Source organism: Macaca mulatta, chromosome 14 (assembly GCF_049350105.2).
Source record: "Macaca mulatta isolate MMU2019108-1 chromosome 14, T2T-MMU8v2.0, whole genome shotgun sequence".
NCBI lineage: Eukaryota > Metazoa > Chordata > Mammalia > Primates > Cercopithecidae > Macaca > Macaca mulatta.
The window spans coordinates 95,810,001-95,819,349 of record NC_133419.1 but is presented as its reverse complement, the minus strand read 5'-3'; the positions used below and the strand labels follow the sequence as shown (position 1 = coordinate 95,819,349).

The 9,349-nt window shown below is 40.2% G+C and overlaps 1 protein-coding gene across 1 annotated transcript in view; it reads right to left on the bottom strand.

Moving 5' to 3' along the window:
* Positions 1-4,024: 4,024 nt before the first annotated feature.
* The window catches only part of KDM4D (lysine demethylase 4D), a 49,764-nt gene continuing 44,439 nt past the window's right edge, over positions 4,025-9,349 (bottom strand). The window contains exon 4 of the transcript XR_013404264.1: positions 4,025-6,700. The gene's annotated coding sequence lies outside the window, so the exon portion shown is untranslated. The remainder of the gene's footprint in view (positions 6,701-9,349) is intronic.

Genomic DNA, 9,349 nt, shown 5'->3' with positions numbered 1-9,349 from the left:
GACTTTCCAAAAGAGAGTACAGTGTACCAAAAGCTTTCACTGGATGTGGGCAAACAGCTGGATATTGGCACTTTTTACATAGAAGAGTGGTCCAAATTGACTGTGTCAAGTGAAGTAACATAGAATTCAAATTACAATTGAGGAAGCCTCCCACCACCACACGCAACTTCCTGAACATTCCAAAGACTAATTTAGAAAGAAGCTTAGCCAGACCATTGCTTGTCCTGATTTAGCAAGAATATGCAAAATATTGATGAAAGTAGCTGAGTAGAAAAAGGAGTGCAGTGGGAGCACTATTTTATGCAAATTATTTGTGTGCTTATGTTTCTTGCCTTTCACAACCCAAGATTTCTTTCTTTCTTTTTTTTTTTTTTTTAATTTTAAGTATCTCAGGAGGGTATCTATCTGCCTGGGAAGAGATTGTCATGTTGCTGAAGAATAGCAAGCAGAAATTCAGTTCTCACATTCTGAATTAGACTATGAGCCAAACTATCAGTCTTCAGAGGTTTTGTTGAAAACCTGTTGGAGAAGTGTAGTTCCTTGGGACAGCTCCTTCAAGTTTGCATCGGGATGCCTGCTTTCACCCACCCCAGTGAGACTTGCTCACTCTTATCTTCCAGGTAAGAATTGGCAATTCCTAAAATTCAGTGATGAGGTTGGATTGCAGATATGGAAGTGCAGAGAAATAAAGGAATTCTGGAAATCTCTGAATCATGGGTTCAGTGCATATTCTTCAAGTTTAGATTGAGAATTCTGCACAGCCAAGATAATATGTCACGTGTGGTTTTATCAAATTATCCTCCTCCCCTTGATGCCTATTTAAAAACTCAATGTTGGCTGGGTGTGGCGGCTCATGCCTGTAATCCTAGTACTTTGGGAGGCCAAGGCAGGCAGATCACCCTTTCTCCACATCTTCACCAGCATTTGTTACCTGGCTTTTGAATATAAGCCATTTTAATTGGGCTGAGATAATATCTCATTTAGGTTTGATTTGACTGTCTCTGATGATCTTGAGCATCTTCATATGCCTGTTTGCCATTTGTATGTCTTCCTCTGAGAAATGTCTGTTCAAATCTTTTGCCCATTTTGGATCAGATTATGAGATTCATTTCTATATTATTATTTGAGCTCCTTATATATTTTGGTTATTAATCTCTTGTCAGAAGGGTAGTTTGCAACTCTTCTCTCCCATTTTGTAGGTTGTCTCTTCACTTTGTTGATTGTTCCCTTTGCTGTACAGAAGCTTTTTAATGTGATGTGATTCTGTCTGTTTTTTTACTTCAGTTGCCTGTGGTTGTGGGGTGTTGCTCTAGAAATGTTTGCCTAGACCCATATCCTAGAGAGTTTCCCTCAGTGTTTTCCTGTAGTGCTTTCATAGTTTGAGGTCTCAGATTTATGTCTTTAAACCATTTTGATTTTTTCATATGGTGAGAGAATAGTAGAGTTTTATTCTTCTGTATATGGATATCCAGTTTTCCCAGCACCATTTATTGAAGAGACTGTCTTTTCCCAAAGACAGAGGTGTTCTTGGCACCTCTGTTGAAAATGAGTTCACTGTAGGTGTGTGGATTTGTTTTTGGGTTCTCTGGTCTGCTCCATTGGTCTATATATCTGTTTTTATGTTAGTACCTGCTCTTTTGGTTACAATAGCTCTGTTGTATAATTTGAAGTCAGGTAATGTGATTCCTCCAGTATTGCTGTTTTGCTTAAGACAGCTTTAGCTGGGTCTCTTGTGATTCCATATAAATTTAAGTATTGTTTTTTTCTATTTCTGTGAAGAATGTCACTGGTATTTTGATAGGAATTACATTGAATCTATAGATTTCATTGGATAATATAGACATTTGAACAAAAATGATTTCTTCCAATCCGTGAACTTGGAATATCTTTGCAGTTTTGCGTGTGTGTGTCCTCTTCAGTTTCTTTCACCGGTATTTTCTGGTTTTTATTATGGAGATCTTTCACTTCTTTGGTTAATTCCTAGGTATTTAATTTTATCTGTGGCTATTGTGAGTGGGATTACTTTTGTGATTTCTTTTTTAGATTGTTCACTGTTGGCATATAAAAATGCTACTACTTATTTTTGTATGTGAGTATTGTATCCTGCAACATTACTTAATTTGTTTATCAGTTCCAATAGTCTTTTGGTGGAGTCTTTAGTTTTATCCAAGTGTAAGATTATGTCATCTGCAAACCAGGATAATTTGACTTCTTTCCAGTTTGGATGCCCTTTATTTCTCTTGGGTGATTGCTCTAGCTAGGACTTCCACTACTATGTTGCATAAGAGTAGTGAAAGTGGCATCCTTGTCATGTTTCAGATCTTACAGGAAAGCCTTTCAGTTCTTTCCATTCAGTATGACACTAGCTTAGGGTCTGTCATCTATGGCCTTCACTATGTTGAGGTATGCTCTTTCTATACCCAGGTTTTAAATAGTTTTTATCATGAAAGGATGTTGAATTGTATTAAATGCTTTTTCATCATTAGTTGAGATGATCAAAAGGTTTTTATTCTTCATTCTATTGATATGATGTATCACATTGATTGATTTACATATGTTGAACCATCCTTGCATCCCAGGGATAAATCCTACTTGGTCATGATTAATGATCTTTCTAATGGATTCTTGAATTCTGTTTCCTACTACTTTGTTAAGGATTTTTGCATGAATATTCATCAGAGATATTAGGCTGCAGTTTTCTTTTTAGATGTGTCTTTGTCTGGTTTTGGTATCAAGTTAATACTGTCCTCATAGAATGAGTTTGGAAATAATTCCTCTTCCTGTACTTTTCAGAATAGCTTTAGTAGGATTAGTATGACTTCTTCAAATGTTTGGTGGAATTCAGCAGTGAAGCCATCGAGTCCTCACCCTTACTTTACTGGGAGATCTTTTATTACAGCTTCGATCTCATTATTTGTTATTGGTCTACTCAGATTTTGGATTTCCTCCTGGTTCAATCTTGGTAGTCTGTATGTGTCTAGTGACCTATGCATTCCTTCTAGCTTTTCCAATTTATTGCCACATAGTTGCTCATAGTAATTACTAATGATACTTTGAGTTTCTGCAGTATCTGTTGCAATGTCTCCCTTTTCTGATTTTCTTAATTTGGATCTTCTGTCTTTTTTTTTCTTAGTCTGACTAAAGGTTTGTCCATTTCATTTAACTTTTGATACCACAACTTTTTGTTTCATTGATCTTTTGCATTGTTTTACTCATTTCAATTTCATTAATGTCTGCTGTGATCTTTATTATTTCTATTCTTCTACTAATTTTGGATTATATTTGTTCTTGCCTTTTTACTTCTATAAAATGCATCATTAGGTTGTTTATTTGAAGTTTTTTCTGTTTTTTATGTAGGCACTTATAGCTCTAAAATTCCATCTTAGTACTGCTTTTACTGTATCCTATAGGTTTTAGTATATGGTGTTTCCATTATGATTTATTTCAGGAAATTCTTCAGTTTTCTTCTTAATTTCTTCACTAACCCACTGGACATTAAGGAGCATATTGGTTCATTTCCATGTGTTTGTATAATTTCCAAAATTCCTCTGGTTATTGATTTCTAGTTTTGTTCCACTGTGGCCAGAGAAGATGGTTGGTATTATTTGAATTTTTTGTATGTTTTCGGATGAATTTTCTGACCTAATATATGGTCTGGTCTTGAGAATGATCCATATGCTGAGGAAAAGAATGTGCATTTTACAGCTGTTGGTTGAAATGTCCTGTTAATATCTATTTGGTAATAAGGCAGACTAAATCTGATGTAGAACCTTATATTATACCATCTTGCTCTGCCAATTCCTCCAGTTTAAACAATTACATACACCCATGTAATCATCACTCTAAATGAGATGCAGAACATTCCCATATGCCCTGACATTCTCTCATGCCTGGAACTTTCCAGTCAATTCTTACTCATACTAGAGGCAACCATGATCTAAGTTCTATGACCACAGCTTAGTTTGGCCTTTTTTTTTTTTTTGGAGTGAATATAAAATGAATCATTCCTTTTCCGGTTCATTCCTTTTTATAACTGAATATTATTTTAATAAGCTATAGTTTTTCCACTCATCTGTTCAGACATGTGGATTATTTACAGTTCCTGATTTTTTATTGATTGGGTAAATACCTAGGAAGAAAAATAGCTATGGATAGATGAGAGCTCAAGTTTACAGAACATTGACAAACAGCTTTTCAAAGGAGCTATATAATGTTACATTCCCACAAGCAATGTATGTGAGGGTAATTTGCTCTGAACATGGTACAGTTCACTAGAACCAGAGTACATCATCCTAAGAAGTCCAGCAGTAAAACAGAATGGTCCATCATGCTAATGTCAACATGTTTGCTTCTTGCCCTTGTGACTTCTGGTATTCAAAGGGACATGTTTTCACCAGGGGTCACAACAATAATTCCATAAAATAAAAGCTGAAATTCTCATGTGGCCATTTCTATCTCCTCACATCTCTAAATAACCAAAGAAAAACTATAATTTCAGCAGGGGAAAACAGTGTTTATTTTCTCAAGGAAATTATGTTTTCAAAACACAATGAAACCTGAAATAAAGTTGCAGGTCAGGTTTGTTATGGAACAGACTCTGAGACTTCCGTATCAAGATCTTTCTTAATGAGTGTGCTTGGGTTCCATATCTGAGAAAAGGAGAGGAAGGAAGCATGTTTGAGCATAGGGAAAATTGGAGCTGTGGATTAGCCCGAAGATACTTTCAGTGGATCCTGCAGGGAGATCTGGAGCTCAAATGGCCCTTTAGTGATGTCCTAAGTTGAGCAGAAATGGCCAAGCTTTATGCTCCAGTAGTGAGCAATCATGGGATATGGGAAGAGGCATGGCCTTGGGTGAGGCAGCTCTCTGCAACTGAAGGCTGTCTGCTTGCTGAATTCCAGGGCCAATGAGGCTTTTACCTATCACATAAAAGTTTCTTCCTTGCTCATGCAAGATGTACTGAGGGTCCAGCAGTTCTCTTGGGCTACTCCCTTCTAGTGAATGCAGTGTGCTTTCATCTTTGGTTCCACCATGTCACTATTAGCTTAAACCCCTTTTCAGCCAGGCATCTCAGTCCATCCTCCTGTATGCCTGGAGACCCTATGTTGTCCCTCAGCTTGAATTTTCCAAAGAATAAACTTCTTGTTATGTTAAGAAAGACAAAGTTGCCTGAATGAATGGGAGAGACAGGATGATAAGAGTTTTTCTGCTGTTTATTGAGAACTTTAGATAAGCACCAAGTTTTGATTACTCATGCTTCAAAATGTACAGCCTTCCTGAAATTCTGGATGGGAGTGGGGAAGTTAAGGAAGGGTGGTACTAAGGTGGGCAGTGGTTTGCTTCTCTGAATGTTTTCTTCTTCATCCAAACTGTCATTTTCAATGTTAAAAATATATTCTGAATTTTTCCATTTCTGTGCATTTGCAATACTAACAATTAAGTGTAAGCAACTGTCACTCTCACTTGTATTATAAATAGTCTAATTGCTTCTCCTACTCACACATTCTCCACAGAACAACTAAGCTGATTACTTAAATGTGTCGTTCACATCTTTTCCACTGCTGTTTTAATGCCTTCTCATTTCAAGTTGAAGGAACACCACATAATGCACCTGACATGAGACACAAGGCCCTCCATGCTCTGCCCCCTGCCTCTCTCCCTTCCTCTCTATGTCCCAAACACAAATAAGCTTCTTTTGTATTCCTGGAAACACAAACTCACCAAGTTCTATGTTAGGTCTGTTGTACTTGCTGGTCCCTGCAAGCAGGGAATTCTTCTCCAGACCTCCCCGTTTTATAATTGGGTCCCCAAAGTCTCCTGCTCAGTGAATCCTTCTGAGACCGGCCACTCAGCCAGTCCCAGCTCATTCTGCTTTGTTGTCCAATCCTTCCTTAGTTTCTATACAGCACACATTCCTGATTGAAACCTTGTTCACTTATTTGGGGACAATATTGGGTTGAGTGAATGAGTTACCAGTGTGAAATATACAAATAACTTTGAAAAGACAGTGGAGCCTCGGAGAGAAGATAGTCAGATGGCCCCTTCAGCCTAGGGCTGCTCATCTTTTCCAGCAATTTGGGTCCTGCTACTTAGCTGAGAACCAGGCTGGGCCTAAGGCCAGCCTCAAAGCATGACTGCAACCCCGTGCTCCCACCTGGCCAGACAGCCAGAACCCCAAAACCATGCGCTGAGCTCAGCATCACCACCCAATGTAACCAGCCCATAAAATACATTTTGCCTTAAAAGTTTTCAACTAATTATGAAGAAAAATGCATGGAGAATAACCTCCTTTCCAAGTTGTTTGAAACTACAATATTAGAAGAAAGTCAGATGTTACGTTTTGGTGACTTTTAATTCATTTGTGAACAAATACTGGTGACATCACATTTTGAATACCTCAATGACTCAGAAAGATAATACTTTTTTCCTAACTCTATTGACCTAATTGGTCATAAGAGGCTAGTTTTGCTAGAAAGGGAGAGTTGGGGCAGGGGTAGGTAAGGGAAGAAGATTGAAGGGGAACCACATTGTGAATTCTTCAGAAGTGCAGCAGCCTCCATAGTTGTTCCAGCAATTGGGACACCGGGATAGATGAGTTCCCAGTAAACCCAGGAAGACCTCGTTCTCAGAGACACTCATGTCCAATGGAAGAAATCTCAGCTGGTGACGCAGAAGTAGAAGTGTCAAGGTATTGAAAGGTCTGGGAGGATAAAAAATATATGGTGAATTTGGTAACGACCTTGGACTCCGCAGCACCCAGAATCCTCACCAGAGGGGCTAGCTCAGCACCAGGAGGCTCTTTAACTGTAACAGTCTGCAAATTTGCCCAAAGTTGTGAGATGTAAATTTGAGCAATATCAAGAAGCCATCACCGAGCAAAACAGCGACATATAAAAGCTGACCATGGGCTCAGGGGCAGGGTTCAGCAGCTCCTGGAATCCTTGGCAGGATGCTGGATCCTGGGCTCAGTAGTGCAGGCCTGTCCATCAATGCTCCATCTGTGGGCAGGGGCTGAGGCTCAGGGCCTGATACGTAGGGCCTGAAGCTATGTGCACTGTGACCATCAAGAGGCACCCCCTGGACAGAGCCTGGAGTATTGACTTTTTAGACCCAAGTTACAGACAGCAATGACAACCATATCTGTCAGTTGAGGGGTTCAGACCAGGGTTGACAGAGCTAGGGTGAGCAGTGGGTCCAGGCTAAAATCCTGGGCTGGGAAGTATCACTGCATGCTATATGGACCATGGAAACACCCGGCACAAGGGCGAGGCAATGGGTATCACAGCAGGAGGCCATAGGCTAAATGGGTCACGGCCCTGGTGATCTGGGTGGTGTCTCAGGCTAGGGTAGTCCTCTTGGGCACTTGGATCTTCCACCAGGTGGGCCTCTCCAGGCTGGCATGTGCCCTGGACTCCATGGGGTCTGCAAATGCCCCAGCTTGCCTGTGTTTCTACATCTCATAGCACTTGGGTTATAGGATGCCCACAATGGCTTGCCTGCCACTGCACTGAGACGTCACTTTGTCTGAACTGATTTATCAATGGTAGCAAAATTCATGACCTCCTAGAAGTTGAAGCCGTGGTTGAAGCCAGCATGGTGGCCATAAAGAAACCATTTTAGAAGTTTAGCCTCCTCCTTGAATTTTCCCCACATTCAGCCTTATCAACTGTAACCACAACAAAATAAATTTTGTCCCTTCCCTTCCATTAATTATACTTCTAAAAATATTTTCAGTGGTTAATTGGGCTAATTCCATAAATTATTGGCTGAAGTGCCTCAGATACCTCACATGAATGAAAATGGTGGCTTGGAGTTAAAGTATCTCACTATTAGATAGATTATATTTGTATTTTGTTTATTTATTTTTATTTTATTTATTTATGTATTTATGTATTTATGTATGTATGTATGTATGTATGTATTTATTTATTTTGAGATGGTGTCTTGCTCTGTCACCCAGGTTGGAGTGCAGTGGCATGATCTGGGTTCACTGCAACCTCCTCTTCCCAGGTTCAAGCGATTCTTCTGCCTCAGCCTTTCGAGTAGCTGGGATTACAGGCATGTGCCACCATGCCTGGGTAATTTTTGTATTTTTAGTAGAGATGGGGTTTTGCCATGTTGGTCAGGCTCGTCTTGAACTCCTGACCTCAGGTGATCCACTCGCCTGAGCCTCCCAAAGTGTTAGGATTACAGGCATGAGCCACCATGCCCAGCCTTGTATTTTATTTTAAGAAAGAATCCATTGCGGCCGGGCGTGGTGGCTCAAGCCTGTAATCCCAGCACTTTAGGAGGCCGAGATGGGCGGATCATGAGGTCAGGAGATCGAGACCATCCTGACCATCCTGGCTAACACGGTGAAACCCCGTCTCTACTAAAAAATAAATAAATAAATAAAATAAAATAAACTAGCCGGGCGAGGTGGCGGGCACCTGTAGTTCCAGCTACTCGGGAGGCTGAGGCAGGAGAATGGCGTGAACGTGGGAGGCGGAGCTTGCAGTGAGCTGAGATCCGGCCACTGCACTCCAGCCTGGGCGACTGACGGAGACTCCGTCTCAAAAAAAAAAAAAAAAAAAAGAAAGAATCCATTGCTTCCGGCCGGGCGCGGTGGCTCAAGCCTGTAATCCCAGCACTTTGGGAGGCCGAGACGGGCGGATCACGAGGTCAGGAGATCGAGACCATCCTGGCTAACACGGTGAAACCCCGTCTCTACTAAAAAATACAAAAAACTAGCCGGGCGAGGTGGCGGGCGCCTGTAGTCCCAGCTACTCAGGAGGCTGAGGCAGGAGAATGGCGCAAACCCGGGAGGCGGAGCTTGCAGTGAGCTGAGATCCGGCCACTGCACTCCAGCCCGGGCTACAGAGCAAGACTCCGTCTCAAAAAAAAAAAAAAAAGAATCCATTGCTTCCTTGTGGGTGTGTGTAAAACAAGACTGATTTGAATTTTATCAAATGGCTATCACCATTTATAAATGTGATCATATAACTTTTCTTCTGGATATATTTACTGGATAATTTATATTCCTAGATTTTCTTATTTTAAGCAATCCTAACCTTCCTGCAATAAACCCCATGTACTCATCATATGTTATTCTTCTAATATACTTAGATTCTCTTAGCTAATATTTAAGTTAAAATTTTTACATTGATGTTCATAAATAAGTTTTGTCCATCATTTCCTCTCATTTCCTCTCATTCTGCATGCAGTTCATCAGGATTTTCTATCAATAATGTGCTTATTTTAAAACATGAAATTTTTCTCATTTTAAAGGCCTACATATGCTTAAACTGGAGATGTCACACAGTTCCTCTTTGAAATTGTCTAATCCTTGTCATTTTTGAATAGGTAGATC